This window comes from Cyprinus carpio, chromosome A10 (assembly GCF_018340385.1).
Source record: "Cyprinus carpio isolate SPL01 chromosome A10, ASM1834038v1, whole genome shotgun sequence".
NCBI classification, from domain to species: domain Eukaryota; kingdom Metazoa; phylum Chordata; class Actinopteri; order Cypriniformes; family Cyprinidae; genus Cyprinus; species Cyprinus carpio.
Genome location: NC_056581.1, coordinates 13,029,546 through 13,039,359, shown reverse-complemented (window position 1 = coordinate 13,039,359; position 9,814 = coordinate 13,029,546). Strand labels below are relative to the sequence as shown.

Below are 9,814 nucleotides of genomic sequence, written 5' to 3'. Positions count from 1 at the left end.
ATGATCTGGTATTGTGCAAGTCAATAACATTATTTCTACGTGTAATTTTACATAAAACATGGATTGTCAAAAACATCATACTACTGTTAAAGGCTACTGTTGTTAAATGCTACGTAATAAACATTTATCCAAGCTGGTCTTCATATTGTTTTCTGAAGCAGTCTCCAGCAGGGAAGAAATCCCAGCATCTCTCCTGGTACATCTTCCACACATATGATTCCTGTCAAACACACATTCACACGTCTATTACATTTAGATCACTTTTGATATTTATGAATTATGAACATTGTGACACGTCTTACCTGCCCAGTGTGCTCAGTTTCATCCTTGTTGATTAAGTACATCAGGAAGAACCTAGCGAAGAGAGAGAGACTGTATAATGTCTGAAGGTGGTGAGATTGTATAACATCAGAAAGGTGGCAGAAAACCGAATCGCTCACATGTAGTTGGCCAGGTTGTGTTCTTCAAGAGTATGCGTCTCAAAGCCATGTGGAGTTGTATCAAAGTAATCACTCCCAATACCACATATAAAGCATTTGGTCTGGCAATGCAAAGCGGAAAAGCAGATACATTGCTAAGTATTTAAAAACTTAATATGTTTTTTTTTATTTAACATTAAAGATCTCAATACCTCCATGTCTTCTTTGACTTGCTCTTGCTGGTCTCTCAGCTCACCAAAAGCATCAATGATCAGACCTTTGAAGACAAACGCATTGAATTGCAGTACAGTGTTTTCAATCTAATCCAGAAAATGAAATTTCATAGCCAGCCATAAATGTAAGATTTAATGCGGTAGGCCAAGTTGAATAGAAATCTCATAGAATCTCACCTTGAATAATGGCCAGCAGGATGACGATGACAAAGAAGAAAAAGGTGATGTCGAAAACCACCCGATAGAGTTCATACTCATCCCCTGCTGGGTCCTCAATCTCATCTCCTATACCTCCACCTGCCCGCACACCCACGTACATGTGGAACAGATAACACTGAGAAGAGAAAGAGCAAGAGTGTTTGGCAGGTGTTTGGTTAGGGAAGAATTGCAGGAAAAAAATTAGCAACCCCCAACAAAAGGTTTTACACAGTTTTGTGTTACTGTATTAGAGAAGGACATTTGGACACCAATAGTGTTGTATAATGCAGTGACCAACCGTCATCATGTCATCACACTTCATGTCCGGCTCGTCCTCATCCTCGCTCTTATTGTAGAACTTCCTGAAGAAGTTAAATGCCACCACAGTGTAGAGGTACACAACCACAGCAAGCAAACCCACAGTCATCATCAGCTGAAACAAGCCAACAGAGTCAACTGGTGTGTAAATTCAGATTTTCAGAACCAGTTTGAGTTTTTTTGTACTGACTGTACCTGTTTTCCATTGTGTGTGACTGAGGAAAGAATTGTACGCAGGGTCTTGACACCCATTGCGATGTCCAGCAGGTGACAAGCAAAGAAGAAATTGTTGTAATGTCCAAGAAGTGACATAACTGTGTACCATACCAGGTAGAGGAAAGTCTGCAAAAAAAGAAAGACTTGAGCCCACTTGACTTGAACTTTGTTTTGCAAAGTCTGCGATTTTAGAAAATGCTGTAGATTTTAATACCTGAAGAAAAAAAAATACTTACATTGTCTGTAAACACAACCCCAAATTTCCAGATCTGATACTTGATGTCAATGGCAGTGAGCCTAAAAAAATAATATGGAATGAAAATCTAATACTTGATCTCATATAAAAACACTGCTTTGACCAGTGGTCTATCTGTTTGGCTGATCAATTGCAGACAGGGGGAGCATTTCAAAAATCTTTTAAAAATCTGTATTTTTGTAATTCTGTTTGGTGCCACTAGTAGCAAAGAAATATGTAACCTTAATGTAATGTCTTAAAATGTCACAGAATTATATGTCACATGTAATGTATTTTTAATACCATGCAAGCATAGAGTTGTCTGGCTCTTCGGCTTTCTTGTCTGTCTGTTGTTTGCTGACATCCAGCGATGCCAGGTCCATACCCAGCAGCTCTGCAATTCGCTCACGTCCATAAATATCTCCATATTTATCCAGAACCTAGTCAAAGGAAACGAGAACTTCTTGGCTTCATAAAAACACTAATTTTAAACCTAAACACCAATGAACAGAAAGAATATCAGTTTACCTTTCGCTTAACAAATTTGTCCCAGTAGTTGGAGGGAAAGGAGCTAAAACAATAATAAAGAGTTCTTGAGTTCTACAGTTCTTGAAAAGAAAAACAATGACAACAGCTGGCTAGGTCTGCTAACAAACCCTTATTAGTCCATCCTAACATCCTTGAGTATTAAGGAGACATAAATTAGGGACCACATATGTGCAAAACCAGTTTGACCTCAAAACAGAATCCAACTTTTCTCCACACTTACGGTGTGTTTAGAACCAATCTGTCCCACTGGCCTTTGATGTCATCATCCTCTGGCTGTTCAGTGATGTAAAGGCCATCAAACTCCAGCTTTCTTGCCAGCTCTTTCTCTCTCTTAAAGATGACCAGTGGAATCTAACAGACCATGCCATGATGATAACTCAAGTCTCATAATAACACAAGTTCAAGCACTAAAATATAAATCCAGTGGTTCAAACCTTGAGGCAGTTGTATCCAATAATGGATAAGAAAGCGATGATGGTGTGCACAATGGCCAGGCAGGCCAGAGTGGGCTGCATGTATCCGGTACTCTCTTCCAGAAAAAAATAAACTGGACCTTCCTCATCATCATCATCGCCGCCTCCATCCTCTCCACCAGAGCCCTCAAAGTCCTCCCCAGAGCCTTCAAACAGCCCAGAGCCTTCAAACATACCTGAGCCGTCAAACTCGTCAGTAATCGGAGGAGTATCAGATACCTGGAAAAATAACAACAAAAAAATTGACATTAGATTTTATTTTTACATCTATATGCATTTTAAAGTAAAATTATTGCGAGGCATGCCATTTTGACTGAATTAATTTAAACATTTAAACAAAAGGACATAAAAACAAGCCTAGAAATCCAAATAAACCATTAATTAAAATCTGAAAACAGTGTGAAAATCTAAAATAGGTTTTCCGACCTTGTAGAAGAGAAGAATGAAGTTCAAGGCAAAGGCGATGAACAAAGCCAGGAAACGAAGGTTGTAGAAGTTACGGGACAAACAGTTCTGTAGATGGAAGTGGAGAAGAACATTAATTCTTCTCATTAATTCAAAACTCATTAATTCAAGATTTATAAGAAAAATATATTTTTCTCTTACCATGAATTTATTTCTTTGAACATCCAATTCATTCCAGAGCTCAAATCCTGCCCCCTTGGCTGATTTCTTTTCCTTCTTGGCTTTGGTGGCTTTCACAGGTTTTGGTTCTTCTGGTGTCGTTTCAGGCTTGAGCTCTGCTTCCTTCTCAGCCTTCTCTCCATTCTCAGTGCTGTTACACACGGAAGATGGTCATTAAAATGGTAAATACATCTAGAAAAACAACAGCAAAAATCTAACAAGCAATACAATGTCCTGTTTTCCCTTCATTTGGGAGTCACTCACTCTGCTTTCTCAGGCTCAGGGGGAGGTTCTTCAATAGGAGGTTGCTCAGGTCCTGCTTCTGGTTGCTGCAGCATAAAAAAAAAACAAGGACCAACATGACACATACAATTAATATTCTTTGTGTAGAAGATCAGTGAAGGAACACTGGGAACCCAGCTGAATAAACACCATACCATTTTCCTCTTCAGTAAAGGAGTGCCCTCTGGAGTCGGTGGCTCTATGGGGGTCGTGTCACCCATATCTCCAAGTCCACCAGGTGTATCTGCCAGGAATCTTCCCACCGTCTTTTTCCTGGATGTCCTCATCCTCTTCCTCTCCCCCTCCTGCTTCCATTGAGTCTGTTATACCTCCTGTGTCCTGCTCCTCTCCGCCCCTTGGTTCTCCAGGTAGGTCTCCATGCACCTCATCCTGTGTGGGATCCGGCATGCTGGCCAACAACTCGGTGACGGTGATGTTCTTGGCCCCTTCCACTAAACCACCTCCAAAAAGTGTATGCCAGATGAGCAGGAAGAAACCTTTACACACACTGTAAATGAAATGGAGGATGCCCATGAGGATTGTCCACAGGAAGGTAGCAACCCTGACCACAATTTCCTTGATGGTCATCTTCCTGATCCTGCGGTACTGTCTGCGAATATTCCTAAAGGTAAACATTCCCAGGTAATTCATGATGCTTTGGATGAAATCAGCAAAGGCGGAGCTTGATTCTGGCTGGCCCTCCTCTCCACCACCCTCTTCATCTCCGCCATCTCCTCCTTCGGGTTCCTCCTCATCATCCTCTTTTTTCTCCTCCTCATCCTGCTCTGAAATCTGTGAAGCGATATTCATCTCAAAGATGGTGTCCTCACAGAAGTTGACAAAAAGCTCCATCTTCTCCGATTCGCCACCTTCGTTGACCACGTCAAATATGAACTGCCGCTTGGACTCTTTGACTTGCGGCATTTCCCATTGCTTACGATTCACCTCACTGATCTCAAAGTAGATTCTCTCGATCTTCCTGCTGGCGCCCATTATCTCGATGCGACCCAAGAATGGGCGGAAATAGTTCAGAACGCTCTCAGCTTGTTCGAGGAAGTTCTGCAACCTAGTATCATGAGGAACATGTTCAGAGAGGTTGGTTAGCAGCACCGCTATGTTAAAACCAATGTCTTTTGCTGGCTCTTGGAACCGACTGGCAAACTCCTCGTAATTAATCATCTCATTCTCATCTGCCTCAGAGCAGGACAATAGGAATTGGATCTCTGCAGGTGTGTACTGTTTCTGACTGTCCATGGCTTTCTGGAAATCCTTCTTGGATATCAAACCTCTAGAGTCTGTCACATAGTCACGGAATGCATCAGACGCAACAATGTCCTTCAGCTTGAGGAACATGTCGAAGAATTTAAGGATCATTTCTACATTACTGGACGACTCCACTAGCATGTCCACCATTTGGCGAGCAATGGTGCCATTTACAACATTACCTGTCAAATACAGAGTCATACAGTGTAATCAGGTCTAGACTGAATGATATGAAACCGATGAACATAAACGCAAGATTTTCTTCATACCCTCCAACAGAGACAATAACATGACCACCATATCTTTCTGAAGGTCCAACAACTCTTTCAGAAGACCAATCTGACTGGAATCCTATGAGAAATTGAAAGACATATTAGCTGTACCATAACATATATAATCTAAATCAGCAGCTTTTATAAAAAAAATTATAGAATGTATAATTTATAAAATGAAAAGAATTTTATTTTAGACATAACAGCTTCATTATTTGTGAGGGTATAACTTGCTGTTTTAAGGGTATGATCACATAATAAATACATAAGCATCTTTATAGGAAACGTTACCTTATCAGATTGGTTGAGGATAATCTAAAAACTGTAACATTTAAATGTAGGTTAATGCATGCAGTAACAATAAGGGTTAATTACTAGAAACAGAAAACACTCTCCATACACACAAGAGATCATGAAAAAAAAAAAAAACATCACACCAAAGGCAGAATTGTAGAAGAGGCAAAACACTTTTTAATACAGCAAATTCACATAAAGCTAAAACACATGGTTTTTTATGGGTAATGTTAACTGCCATCCAGTTCTCTCTCAGGGTGTTTGACACACTTGTTTGCATACTTGGCAGATTTTTTGTTTTTTCCTTTTTTCAATGCAGAACATTTAAATGAAATTGTCATGTTAAATGAACAGAAATAATTATTTCAAAAATAGATTTTGTGTCAAAAAAGAAGGCAAACTGGGTTCAAACACCTGGAACATAAAGGGGTAAATTCAAAATACAGCCACTTCAATAGATAAATAAGAGTGATACATACTCTTCCCTGCATACGGCATATGAAAAACAGTTTTATTAATCAGTAAAGCATTGAGAGTAAAACAGTATTACATTCCAACATACCAGTCGTTAAAAGCTTGAAAAAGGCATTTAACCATGCTCTTTAATTTAGCTTGTAATCTAATCATTAAAAACAGTTCATAAGCAACTACTACAACTTCATTTACATGCATTTCCTATTAGCAACTTAAGTAATGATTTCCCTTTTAGTAGAAATTAAACACATTTGCTACTGGAGAAAGTTTGTAGATATATTGAGAAGCTGTACAATATGGTTTTATGTTACATAAAAGATACTGAGATACCAAAACTACTAAAAAGCAAGCTGTGAAATTACGTGAAATTAAGCCAACTTCATGTACATGAATGACTATCTCAACTATGTGATCTAATGCATTCATATAGAATGAAAACAAGAAATGTGTAGGTAACAGAGCAATCAAGTTCAGATGGGTTTTACCTGAGCCAGTTTCATCATCATATGGGCAAACACATGCAGGAAGCCCACCACAGCATCCCACAGGCGACTGTGGGGCCAGGGTTGCTGGTTTCCTGTGCAGGGGACCCTGAAACAGAAGGACAACTTAAATACATGAGTGTATGGTTTTAGAAGAAATTAATGTGCTGAGAACACTAAAAAATCAAATTTTTCTCGGGAGAAAATTCCACAATTCAGCTATTCAAACAGAGGGGTTGTGTATAAGTTTACACGTGAAGACCATAAAATTTATATAATTTTTATATTAATGTTAATGATCAAAAGAAATAAGAAGATGTACCTGGATATATACTCAGTAAGGCTGTTGAACACCTGTTTGGCCACAGTCATAGCTTTAGAGAAGTTCCTCTTGCCTGGTTCATCTATGATGTCTTTTCCTGAGTAATACCAGTAAAAATCACTGATAGACTCCTGGAAAGAGAAAATAAACATCCACAAACTAATAAGTGTGCAGATATCAAAATTTAAAGCAACACTTTATCGGTCTGTAAGTTCAAGAATATTTAACTATGCCTGAATTAGTCAGTTTTCAAAGGGAAATGACATCACCTGTAGTCTCAGCAGGTAATCCACAGTACAGATAATGACATTGATAGTTGTGGTGCTGCCTGTCTGTGTTCTCAGGTAGTTCTGGAAGTCTAAATTAAAGTAAACTCACAGATGATTAAACAGTCAATTTGTACAACAATTACATACCATAAACTCTTGAACCTTGGTTCTTGAAATTCACTCTTTGTGTTTTACAATAAAAAACAACCGCATATAGGTTTCAAACAATATGATGGTGTGTAAATAATGACAGAATAACCTTTTTTTCAAGCAATTAAAACAAACTGCAATAAATTTCACTGTACATGCAGATTCAGGACCCACCATTGTTGTGGCCCTCACAGAGGAGCTGCAGAAAGCGGAAGAGGTCACAAGTGAACTCATCGTCAGCCATGACCTTCTCACCTATGTGAAGGGAAGTAAATATGTGGAAACACATCACACATACGTGAACATGTCTTTGTGACACTGATCACAAGTTTAGTGTAGCGGCAGTCTGATTAGAACTGAGAAGAAAAAGATAGTAAGTGGAAAAGAGAGTGATTAAACAGCTTAAATCGCTCATGTTATAATGTTTAGTGCAAACAGCAATATTTTTCGTCCCTTTCTGTAAGAGATAAGCAGGGAAATTAGTTTCTTTTTGTTTCAATCCACTGCCCAGTTCAGTATTAAGTACACTGACCAAGTTGTCCCACCTAGTGCACCAAAAAATCCCAGAGAGCACCAGTGAGCAATATGACACAGATAACTGATAAAAAAAACAATTGAACAGAATTGAACAATTCACTTCGTTGTGAACTAGGGAATGGAATGAGACAGCCTTTAGCGTAATCACTGGCTCTTTAACTTAGACTGAATTACAGAAGCACAGAATAACACACATCACTTTTTTATTCAAATAACACAACACATATACATAAACTATACACATACACAATAATGTGCATATATGATATAACACAGATATAAGGACACTGATATAATCACATATACCGTGGCTCAAACACAGATGTGGGTTAATTACAACATGAAGCCCTAACATAGACGATACTTCAGCATGCAGGACAGACCTACTGCAATCCTAAACCTCAGCTGTGTTTGGATAGGTAAACAAATCTAAATTCATGAAAATTACAAGCTTTCAGCATGGAATGATCTGTTCGCAAATAGCTTCTTTGATAATTCCAGCAGATTTGTTGCATAGAAAATTCACGATGTTAAATTGCACCGCTAAACTGTTGTGCGCTAACATAACCTACCGTTTTTGATAATGCCTGATTACTGGATTAATTATGACCTCAAGCTAATGTCTGATGGTGAAGCCAAGACAGAGTTAGATCATATATGGTTTAATTCATAACCAATGTCAGGATTTGGTAAGTTATATGTATTTGTTAGGAACAAAAAACATATTCTGAACTTTTAGTAACATTATATGAATGTTAAGACCTTTTTATATGTAAAAAACAAAGTTCATTAATGCAAAAACCAACATTAAAAATAAAAATGTAAGTTCTGTTACACTAATTAAAATGCAGCATATATTTATTATATAATTTAACTCTTGTTTTCTTTAGATTAGACACAATGCAGAGTTCTAGAGTTACAGTAGATCTGTCTCAGCACTCAAAAGGAGAAAGAAAAACACTTCAGTCACATTCTGTGTTGGTGTGTATAACTATTATACACACAGTTACTACCCATTTGGATTTTGTATCATTCTTAAACAATAATTTTTCTGGGTTAAAATACAGTAGAGATTCAAATGTAATTTCTTGATATAAATGTTAAAAGGAGGTAAAAGCATTTAATTACTTTCATTATATACTAAACTAATATTTACTAGATAGAAATACACTTATCCACACAAATAGTTATCATCCGGTTGCCTTTAAAAAAGGTTGACCTATTAGCCAGTTAACTAGAATTAAAAGTATCAGTGAAGATGATGATGAATTTGAGAAAGAGAGAAAAATAATGTTTTATTTTATCAAAGATCTAATACTAATCCAGAGCTTATCTTTTACATATACTCCAAAGACAATTAATATTAAAGATATTATATTGAAGTATTGGTACGTTCTTAATGATGATCCAAAACTTAATGGGATATTTAATCAGGAACTATTAATTACTTATAAAAGGGGTTAGTAATATAAAAAAACAGAGTTGTAAAAGTGTGTTCTACAAAACAAATTTCACAAAATATAATTTTTATTGGGCGATTGTAAATGTGGAAATTGTGAATTTACAAAAAATTACAATTTTTTTTAAATCATCCTGATAATAAAAGTCCTGTTTTTATCAAGAGTTTTATAACATGTGAGAAAAATTATGTGATTTATATAACCCAAGGCACATGTAACAAATGTATGTTAGTGAAACATCCCGTTCATTAAAAGAAATTAGAATAGAAAGGATCTTAAGAGTCCTGTTGCAATACATTTTAGTGAATGTAACCATAAAATGTCATCTTTTTTCTTTCTTTAAACTGAAACGGTTAAACAGATAACATTGATTTTATATGAAAGAAGCGGGAGACTTTTTGGATCTTTTATTTGAAAATTTTCCAAATTGTATAAATGAGGATTTTTCTCTTAAAGAATTTTTGTGATGGTGTTTTAAGTGTGTTGTATGACTCTTTTTTTTATGTGTTTGGGTACTTAACTCTTGCTAATTAGTGTGATGTCTTGAGTGAATCTTGTCAGCTGTTGCTAATCCAATATCGAGTGCTTTTAAATGCTTATGTATTATACGTGTTGAATACCCTGAGGAAGGCTCTTAGGCTAAAACGTGTTGGTATTTTTAAAAAATTATTACAGTTCCCTTCATAACAAGTGGTGCTGGACTCTTTTTCATATATAGGTCTGTATAACCATACAGTAATTATG

General features: G+C 36.9%; 1 pseudogene; it reads right to left on the bottom strand.

Annotated features, from left to right (window-relative positions):
* Positions 1–118: 118 nt before the first annotated feature.
* LOC109097608 overlaps positions 119–9,814 on the bottom strand; it is a 48,670-nt pseudogene continuing 38,974 nt past the window's right edge.